Genomic DNA, 10,873 nt, shown 5'->3' with positions numbered 1-10,873 from the left:
TATAATGGAGATCATAAAATATGAAACACTAAATCGGGGATATAGGTTTGGAGTAAGTTTTGTAAGAGGGGGAATGAGTTTCCCAAACAAAAGTTTTGAATGGGATTAGGGCAAGGACTGATGGATTAACCAGGACAGTGAGGTCCTGGCACGCTGCCAGAATAGTCAGGGCTATTTCCCCTTTTTGAGGTCAGTTATAGCTTTGGTAGGTTTCAATGTTTAGGGATCCAGGGACTCTGTTAAAAAGGGAAACTCCATACTCCCTCGGAGGGGTCCATTTCTGTCTTAATTGATTGTATGGCTCTTGTGTTGATGTTGTTAACCCATCGACTCAGGAAGTGGTGAGAGGCCTGATCTGTACATGAGATTAACAGGCAAGGGATCCTGAGTTCAGAGGCCATATTCATTACCAAGGACTGTTTCAGCTTAGAACTCGCTGACCTTGAAGTCCAGAGTTCAGTCTTGGTAGCAGTGGTAGAGGTACAGAGGAGGTAACTGTCCTGAAAAGGACACAAGAAAAAGGTCATGAGATTGAGAGATTAGGGCATCTCACAACATATCCCACAACATATGTTACTGTGTAGGTGATAAGGTATAACTGATCAACAGTGTTGCTCAAATATTCATCTAATTCTGCAAGTGAAAACATTCAGTGAAAATAAGCATTTGTACATTAGAGTTCCAGCACAAGAATTACAAGAATTACAAGAGAAGCAGGGACTAAAGCAAACTAGAACAGTAATAATAACCAAGCCTCATCCCAATTTCCAAAAGAAATCCAGGAATACACTAATCCTATCTTGACAAAGTGACTTTCCCTATAAATTTACTATGAGATTCATTCTACATACAGGAAATAAATATATATGGGCAAACATGTCAATTTGTTGTTTGTTAGTCTTGTGCTTAAGATGCTCAAAGTGGAGACCTGGCAAAGCTGTGTTAGAAAATATGGCCAAGCATAAAGGTCCAAGAAAATATGCACAAACTGAAATTCTGGCATTTTGTCAATCTCGGACTGGACCAGTAGTAGAGGAGATGAAAATATTAATGAATGTGCTTCATTTCATTTGGAAGAAAGAGTGGAGAACAAGATGGATGAATTCTAACAGGGCCATTAATTGGCTCATCATTGCCCAGAGTAGAAGAGACAGTTGCTTATGGGTGCACACACAGAGAATGTCTACACACTGTGAGCTTGCCCAGTAATGAAAGTGGTCCAGGCAGTTTTCTTGTGTCTGGCCAAAATCTCAGTAATTGTTTCTTTTCTGTGCATAGACAGAATGTGAGAGGAGCAAAGCGGATAACAGGGGAAAGAAAAAGGAGGCAGAGATCTTCCTCACAATACACACTAATAAAAAGCAATGCCAATTTGTCGGAGATGGGGTGGGGGGTGGGAGGGTAGAAATTGAGCAAAAGCTATATCTACTGCTGAGATTCAAATACTGAATTGAATAGGCAAGGGATCCTGCTACATTGGTGCAGCTTGGATAGTCTCAGGATTTTGTATTATTGTATTTGTATTTTCTTAAAGGAAGTGGTAGATGTATTCCAGTACCCTGGGGGCAGAAGGGGAGTATCATGCATGAATTCTGAAGGTGACTCTTACCCATACTGGAAGCATTAACAAAGTTTCTTAGTGGACATGCTACTGAAACGGAGCCTGGAAATATAATACCATGTTGTGAATCTATCTCCTTCTATTGAGTGCTCACAATGTGGTACAGTTTGTTCTATGTGTTTTACATACTTTAACTCATTCAATCTTTATAAAGATGAATTATTATTATTTTCAGGTTACAAGTGAGGAAATTGAAGCACAGTGCTAGTAAAAGAAGAATTAATATTTGAACTCAGCAGTTTGCCTCTAGAATCCATGATCTTCTATTATAACTTATTGCCTTCTACGAAGAAGAGGGGATGGTGGTTTTCACACAATATGCAATGCATGGAGGTCTGGAGAGAATGGGGCAATTGAAGAGCAAAAAAATTAGGCACTGCCTGGAATATATATTTATATAAAATATAACAGAAAACCTACAAAATCTTCTGGAAGAAAACATAAATTGGTAAGATTTTCTCAGAGAGGGTAAAAAAGCACTAAAATAAAAGAAAATATGTTATATTGGCCTTCATTAAAAATAAAAACTTTTCTTTATCATCACCATTTTAAAGAATGAAAAAGTAAGACACAGGTTGGTGAAAAAAATGTGTGGGTGAGCCTGAAAAAGCATACATCTGTATTCCTAACATGTAAAACAGACTCCCATAAATCAATATCAAAAATAAACAACTCAATAAAAAATTAAGAATACTACTGAGAAGACTCTTCACAAAAGAAAACTTACGATGCCTAAGATGATCGACAGTTCTCAGCACAATGAAAGTTAAAATCACAATATGATAACATGAGAATTACGAATTTCTTTTTCTTATCTTTTTTTTTTTTTTTTAAGTGACACATCAAGTATTGGCAACGATATGGAGTAAGGTGAACTCACACGCTATGGGTGGAAATGTGAGAGGATGCAGCCCCTTGCAAAAGCTCACGAATGTCAGCATGCACTTATATGACTCACAATTCTACTTTTAAGTATCTGCCCAACAGATTTTGAGAATTTAAAAGACTTCTACATGAATGTTCATAGGAGATTTATTCATATCAGTCCCAAATTGAAGACAACTGGGAGGTCTATCAACAAAGTAATCAATAAACAAGTTGTGGTATGGGATACTATTCCACAATTTTTTTTTTTAAAGCAAACGACTGATACACACAACAAGGTAGATGAGTTGGGGGAAAAAAACAACCTTGCTGAGTGAAGAAAGCCAGACAAAACAAATCCATACGGTATGGTTCCATTTTTAATTTATTCTAGAACAGGAAAAATTGTAATTTATGGTTGTAAATATCATAACTTTGACTCCCTGGGTAGTAGCATGCACTGAATTACAAGTGTGGCAGAGGAGACTTTGTGGGGTGTTAGAAAGGTTTGATTTTTTTTTAAAGACTTACTTATTTGTTTTAGGGGGTGGGAGGACGATCAGAGGGAGAGAGAATCTAAGCAGACTCCGCATGAGCACGAAACCCCATGCGGGGCTCCATCTCATGAGCCTGAGATCATGACCTGAGCCAAAACCAAGAGTCAGATTCACCCACGTCTGCCACCCAGGCTCCCCAGAAATGTTGGATATCTTAACTGACATAGTGAATATATGTGGAACGAATGGACCAAATCTCATAGAAATATTCACTTGAATCTGTGTGTTTCCCTATAAAAAGCAAACAGAAACAACAACAATGATTTGAACCTTCACTTGAACAGGGGGGCCTCACTCTCTGGTAAGACTGTGACCACATTGTACAGTCCTGGTGGCCCCTCTCACCAGCTAAGGCAATGACACTTTACCCCCACAGAAGACCATCTGAGACATGATGTTCCTTCGAATAAGTTTTTTCTCATAGACTATCATACTAGTTAAAAGACACAAGCTGCTAGGACAACTGAATTCTCAGGGACTTAATAAAAATTTATTTCTTGCTTTAAAAAAATCATAATTTCCACAACAGAGAAGAAGACCACTGATCTCTTTACAAGCCAAAGATTCTGCCAAAATCAATCGGTTTTTCTTTCTCTTCTCCATCCACAACTGCAATCTTTCTAAAAACTTAATTAAATGAAAAATCCAGGCAGTGGTTGGTTAACAAAATAATAAGAGATTACCTGAAAATTACTGCTTTTCCTGATACATTTCTTTTCAGTGTGAGCCACATATACTGGGAAAACTGATGTGAATATAAAGAGACCGAGAGGCTGTGTTTCATAATACTTAACTAAACTGTAGTAGGGGAGTGAAACAATTAAATGATTAAGCTATTAAGACTTTTGGTTAAATTTCAATAGTAACATACACATAGATAGATAACAAATATACTTCATTTTATCCATAGCTAAATCTAGTCCCTTCTAATATGCCCTCCAGCCAGAGGGAATATGAAAGGCATGACTTTTTCTGTACTCTAGCTTTTTTCAATTTTCAAAAAGCTCTTCACTCCACTGTTGCTAAGAAGAAAAAGAAACTGTTGCCAAGTAACAAGAAAATACAGTGTCCAACGTGTGTGTGTGTCTCCTCAATGCATATCAAATGCAAAACCCTCAGCTGCTCTCAAGGACAAGTAGCAAGTGAGATATCACTCAGAAACACAGTAGTACAGGAGTTTCAGGCCCATCTGACCCCATGAAGTTCAATATTTCTCTAATAATGATATTGAACTATACATATAATTTTTTATATTCCACCTTGAGGAACAAGTACATCACTAATGCAATTGCACTTTTCATTTACCTGAAGCTCTTTGCTTAATCGTGAGCAAATAATTTAAAGGCAGATTATCGTTTTTGTTTCATTTCTTCCTCCTGACCAAAAACAGATGTCATAGCTGACCTGTTTAACAAGACTACCTCTTTGTTCACCAAGCAATAGGTAGGCTAACAAATCTATTACGATTCACCTTGATGTGATACCACAGAGTCACTTCATGATTTGAGAAAGTAACAGATGTACATTGAAGAAATCGACTCATCCAAAAAGCATCACAATCCAAAAAAAATATTAAATGAACAGTCACTCTGAATAACCTCTATTTGCTATGTCTCCTAAGAAACTTTAGAACAACCCTTCATGTTTTGTTGCCATTTGTATCAGTACCCACACCGAGGCCAAAGCCAGTGGGACAAGCCAGGCACCTAAAGACAATCAATTTGCTAGATGAGTTAAGCAACTTATCTTCCCTTGAAAATGTGTATTAGGAGAACCACAGTTAGATGGTGGTTGGCACTGGGGCCATGTAACCATGGGGCCACATTGAATTATATTCAGTCAGGATGAAATCATGTAGAGAAGAGATCAAGGTAAGGGAAATAAAAGAATGAGAGAGACTGTACAGCACCTGACATTGAAAGGACAAAATATAACCCACGAGAGAAGTGGACATTAACTGACCTTAATAAGACTAGATTGGATTAACTTTTGTTGATTTTATTTTTCAATTATTCCTTTCAAGTGTGCCCCATTAAATCCTTTGCCTTAGAAATTTCTCCATCTTCTGGGTCATTGTCAGGTATTAAATTTAGTTCAGTCTAGTTTAATACTCCAGTCTCACATCTGATTCAAAGCACTTACTCCCCACCATGCCCTATGCACATCCACCCTTCCTAGTCACTTGCTCTTTTTATGGCTCAGGAGTAGAGGAAAAAGACATGAAAATGAGGAAATGTGCCCAGACAACATGGCAAGCTTATCTCAGTGATAATTATCCCTGGACATTTTGGTTCAGTCTGATCCTATCTGATGCTGGATATTCCTGAGGAGACGGTAAGTGTAATTTTTCTTAAAATGGGCTTCACTTTGATCCTAGACCCCTCCACTGTTGACCATTTGCACAGACAGAGGCAGTTTTGTCCCTATGTGTTCCTGCTTGAAGTCAACTTTCTGATCCTTTTTTGCTTTTAATGTTGGGCATCTCATTGCTTTGGTGACAGCTGTCTGGGCAGCTCTACACCTTCTGCCACTTCATTAATTTCCTTTCACCTTCCAATAAATATCCATGAACTACTGAGATCCCCCTTCTCATCAGCTGAGGGTCAAAGAGAGCAAGGATGGAACAGGCTGCCTTCATCTTCTTCCAAATAAGCTCCATCACTCTTCTCCAAACCCCAATAGTATGAGATACTCCAGATAATCCTCAGCTTGCCAAAATTCGTGCACGATAAATGTGCACAAAATCTGTCCACAATAAATGGACAACATCCCAAATTCAGAGAATACAAGTCTGAACAACGGGCCTTCAGGTTCTGCAATTTGACCAACACCTACCCAGGGAATGAGATGCCCAGTTCTATTTCTTAGAAAACCCCAACCTCTCCTAGTAATTCTCTTTGACCAACCCTCCAACTTGGCTTTGGTGGTGGTAAGGAGCCCTTACTTTCTCTCTCCTGTGACTGAGAAAGGAGATGGGGTATGTGTGTGTTGAGGGTGGATACTGAGTAGCCTTTTAGCATTTTTGGTACTGTGAAGGGAAGGCTACAGTTCTCACTGACAAGACACCCTAAGTGATTCCATCCTGTATTCACTATTCCACTTTGTTCAACTGCTTAACTTTTGTCGATGCCAGGAGAAAACAAAAGTGCTGAGACTGCTGAGAAAGGAATTGATAAGGACAATGAAAAGTGTGGTTTTTCTTAAAAACAGATAAGATGACCTAAATAAGACAATGAAGTATAAATTCAAATTATTTATCCTCCAATCAAAATGACTACAAAACAATTTAATGGATTTCATAGCAATTTCCTCGCCCCCTTTTTTTTTCTTTAAAAGTCCATCACCATTTTTCCTCAGTGGGGTCCTTTTGGCTTTCTACCTGAATCTGTGCTCCCCAAATTACAATTCTAAGACCTAATAATAAATGCTTTGCTTGCATTTCAATGCCCCACCATTCCTTGTCAACAGTGCACACTGTCCAAGTGTACTGCCAAGACCCTCTGACTTCTCCATTTATCCTCAAGTTTCTTTTTTTATTCACTACGGAGGGAGTGATGGGTGAGTCATGGATAAACTCTGTGGAGAGAAATCTAACCACCATTGTGGATTGCTCATTGGAATTCTTTTTATAATATTCTGGGCTCTCAGAATCACTTAGAGTCTGTTATGAATTCAATTTACAGTTAGACTTAACTGCAATTCCAGAATACTGGAAAAAGGTGAAGAAAAAGTTTGCTTTGATATCATTTAACTGACTGACTATACATTTTAAACCCCCTTTCTCATGAGATCTAGCTGTATTTCCTGTCCTTGGTTTCTGTGAGATCTAATATTAAAACAAACCAACAACTTACTTTATCAGTTTCTCTGGGTTTCTGTTCTGCTCAAACATTGCCCAGTGGACACAATAATATCAAGTTCCCATAAAAATCTCTGGGAAGAAATGACAGGATACACTATCAATCAACTTAGAATCTACTTGAAAGACAAAACTTATATAAACAAAAATAACAATATACCATATTCAATGAGTACCAAAAGAATTTTAAGACAAAATTCTCACTCAGTGAAGCTACTGGTTCATACCCAGCAATCATGCCATTTTCTTTTCTTTTCTCTTATTTAACATACAGCAAAATATTGATTTCAGGAGTAAAATTCAGTGATCTATCAACAACATCCAGTGTTCATCACAAGTGCCCTCTTCAGTACCCATCACCCATCTAGCCCATCCACTGCCCACCTCCCTCCATCAAACCCTCAGTTTGTTCTCTATCATTAAGAGTCTCTTTTGGTTTATTCCCTTCCTTTTTTTTTTTTAAACCCTCTTCCCATATGTTTTTCTGTTTTCTTTCTTAAATTCCACATGTGAGTGAAATCATATGGTATTTATCTTTCTCTGATTGAGTTATTTTGCTTAGCATAATATACTCTAGCTCCACCTACATTGCTGCAAATGGCAAAAATTTCATTCTTTTTGATGGCTGAATAAAACTCCTACATATATATATATTCCATTATATATATACATATGTGCGTGTGTGTGTATGTGTATGTATATGTATATAAACACACACATGCATATACCATATCCTCTTTATCATTCATCAGTTGATGGACATTTGGGTTCTCTCCATAGTTTGGCTATTGTTGATAATGCTGCTATAAACATCCAGGTGCATGTACGCCTTCCAATCTGTAATTTGGTATCCTTTGGGTAAATACCTACTAGTGCAAATGCTGGATTGTAGGGTAGTTCTGTTTTTAGTTTTTTAAGGAACCTCCATGCAGTTCTCAGGGTGGTTGCACCAGTTTACATTCCCACCAACAGTACAACAGCTTCAGCAATGTCTGGGTTCCTGTGTTGTTAATTTTAGTTATTCTGACAGGTGTGAGGTGGTATTGCATTGAGGTTATGGCTTGAATTTCCCTGATGATGAGTGATGTTGAGGATCTTTTCATGTATCTGTTAGCCATCTGGATGTCTTCTTTGGAAAAGTGTCTATTCATGTCTTCTGTCCATTTCTTAACTGGGTTATTTGTTTTTTGGGTATTGAGTTTGATATATTGTTTATATATAATGGATAATGGATACTAGCCCTTTGCCTAATATGTTATTTGCAAATATCTTCTCCCATTCCACAAGTTGCCTTTTAGTTTTGTTAATTGTTTCCTTAGCTGTGCAGAAGATTTTTATCTTGATAAAGTCCCAATAGTTCATGTTTGCTTTTGTTTCCCTTGCTGCTGGTGATGTTTCTAGTAAGAAGTTGCTGTGGCTGAGGTCAAAGAGGTTGCTGCCTGTGTTCTCCCTTAGGATTTTGATGGTTTCCTGTCTCACATTTATCCCTTTTGAATTTGTTTTTGTATATAATGTAAGAAAGTGGTCATCCCTTCTGAATTTGTTTTTGTTACAGTATAAGGAGGTGGTCTGGTTCCATTCCTCTGAATATTGTCGTACAGTTTTCCCAACATCATTTGTTGAAGAGACTCTTTTTACATTGGATATTCTTTTTTGCTTTGTCAAAGATTAGTTGTCCACAGGTATGGGTCCATTTCTGGGTTCTCTATTCTGTTCTACTGATCTGTGTGTCTGTTTTTGTGCCAGTACCATATTGTCTAGATGACTATAGCTTTGTAATATAGCTCAAAATCTGGAATTGCGATGTTTCCAGTTTTGTTTTTATTTTTCATAATTACTTTGGCTATTTGGGATCATTTGTGGTTCCATACAAATTGTAGGATTTTTTGTTCTAGCTCCTTGAAAATGATAGTGGTATTTTGATAGGGATTGCATCAAATATGTAGATTGCTTTGGGTAATATAGACATTTTTAACAAATTTGTTCTTTTAATCCATGAGCATGGAATGCTTTTCCATTTTTTTTTTTTCCTTTTCAATTTCTTTCATAAGTGTTCTAGAGTTTTCAGAATATAGGTCTTTTTACCTTTTTAGTTAGGTTTACTCCTAGGTACCTTATTGTTTTTTGGTGCAATTGTAAATGGGATTGATACCCTGATTTCTTTCTCTGCTGCTTCATATTGATATGTAGAAATGCAACAGATATCTGCACGTTGATTTTATATCCTGAAACTTTGTGGAATTCGTGTGTTACTTCTAGCAATTTTTTGGAGGAGTCTTTTGTGTTTTCTACATAGAGTTATCATGTCATCTGCAAATAGTGCAAGTTTGAATTTTCCTTGCTGATTTGGATGTCTTTTATTTCTTTTTGTTGTCTGATTGCTGAGGCTAAGACCTCCAGTACTATGTTAAAAAGTAATGGTGAGACTGGACATCTTTGTCTTTTTTCTGACATAGGGGAGAAGCTCTCAGTATTTCCCCATTGAGGATATTAATTGTGAGTATTTCATATATGGCCTCTATGATATTGAGGTATGTGCCCTCTATCCCTACTTTCTTGAGGGTTTTTATCCAGAAAGGGTGCTGCATTTTGTCCAATACTTTTTCTGCATCTTTTGAGAGGATCATATGGTTCTTCTCTTTTCTTTACTAATATGGTGTATCACATTAATTGATTTGTGAATATTCCTGCAGCCCAGGAATAAATCCCACTTGAGAGTACTGAATAATTCTTTTAATGTACTGTTGAATTCAATTTACTAGTATTTTATTGAGAATTTCTACATCCATGTTTATCAGGGATATTGACCTGTAATTCTCTTTTAGTGCTGTCTTTGGTTTTGGAATCAAGGTAATATTTACATAGAATAAGGCTGGAAGTTTTCCTTCCATCTCTCTCTCTCTTTTTTTTTTTTTAATTAACATTTAATGTATTATTAGCCCCAGGGGTACAGGTCTGTGAATCGCCAAGTTTACACATTTCACAGCACTCACCATAGCACATGGTTCCCCATCCTCTCACTTTCAATCTGCAGCTGTCTTTAGGTCTAAAATGAGTCTCTTGCAGGCAGCCTATAGATGGATCTTGTTTTTTATTTGTTTGTTTTTGTTGTTTTGATTGGAGCATTTAGCCCATTTACATTTAGAATTGAAAGATATGAATTTAGTGCCATTGTGTTATCTGTAGAGTTGGTGTTTCTGGTGATGTTCTCTGGTCCTTTCTAGTCTTTGTTGCTTTTGGTGTTCATTTTGTTGTTGTTGTTGTTGTTGTTTGTTTTTCTCTATTCAAAGAGGCCCTCTTAAATTTCGTACAGGGCTGGTTACAAAGTGGTCACAAATTCCTTTAGTTTTTCTTTGTCTGGGAAACTCTTTATCTCTCCCTCTATTCTGATTGACAGCCTTGTTGGACAAAGGATTCTTGGCTGTATAGTTTTCCCATTCAGCACATTGAATATATACCACCACTCTCTTTTGGCCTACCAAGTTTCTGTAGACAGATCTGCTGTGAGTCTGATCTGTCTTCCCTTATATGATTTTTTTTTCCCTCGCTGCTTTCAAGATTCTTTCTTTGTGTTGTGTATTTTGTGAATTTGGCTGATCTGTCTTGGCAATGGTCAGCTTTTGTTGACTTTAGTAAGTTTTCTGTACTTCTTGGATTTTGATGCTTGTATCCTTCCCCAGGTTAGGGAAGTTTTCAGCTATAATTTGTTCAAATAAACCTTCTGCCCCTTTTTCTCTCTTCATCTTCTGGGACTCCTCTGATATGAATGTATTACATTTTAATAAGTCACAGAGTTCCCTAAATCTATCATCATGATCCATTACCTTTCTTTCCCTCTTCTTTTCAGTTTCATTATTTTTCATAATTTTATCTTCTATATCTCTGATTCACTCCTCTGATTCATCCATCCTCATTTTTATGGCATTCATTTGGGTTTGCATCTCAGTTATAGCATTTTTAATTTCAGCCTGA

Source organism: Lontra canadensis, unplaced genomic scaffold (assembly GCF_010015895.1).
Source record: "Lontra canadensis isolate GAN:19392208 unplaced genomic scaffold, GSC_riverotter_1.0 scaffold6, whole genome shotgun sequence".
NCBI lineage: Eukaryota > Metazoa > Chordata > Mammalia > Carnivora > Mustelidae > Lontra > Lontra canadensis.
Note: the sequence above shows the minus strand (reverse complement) of the source record.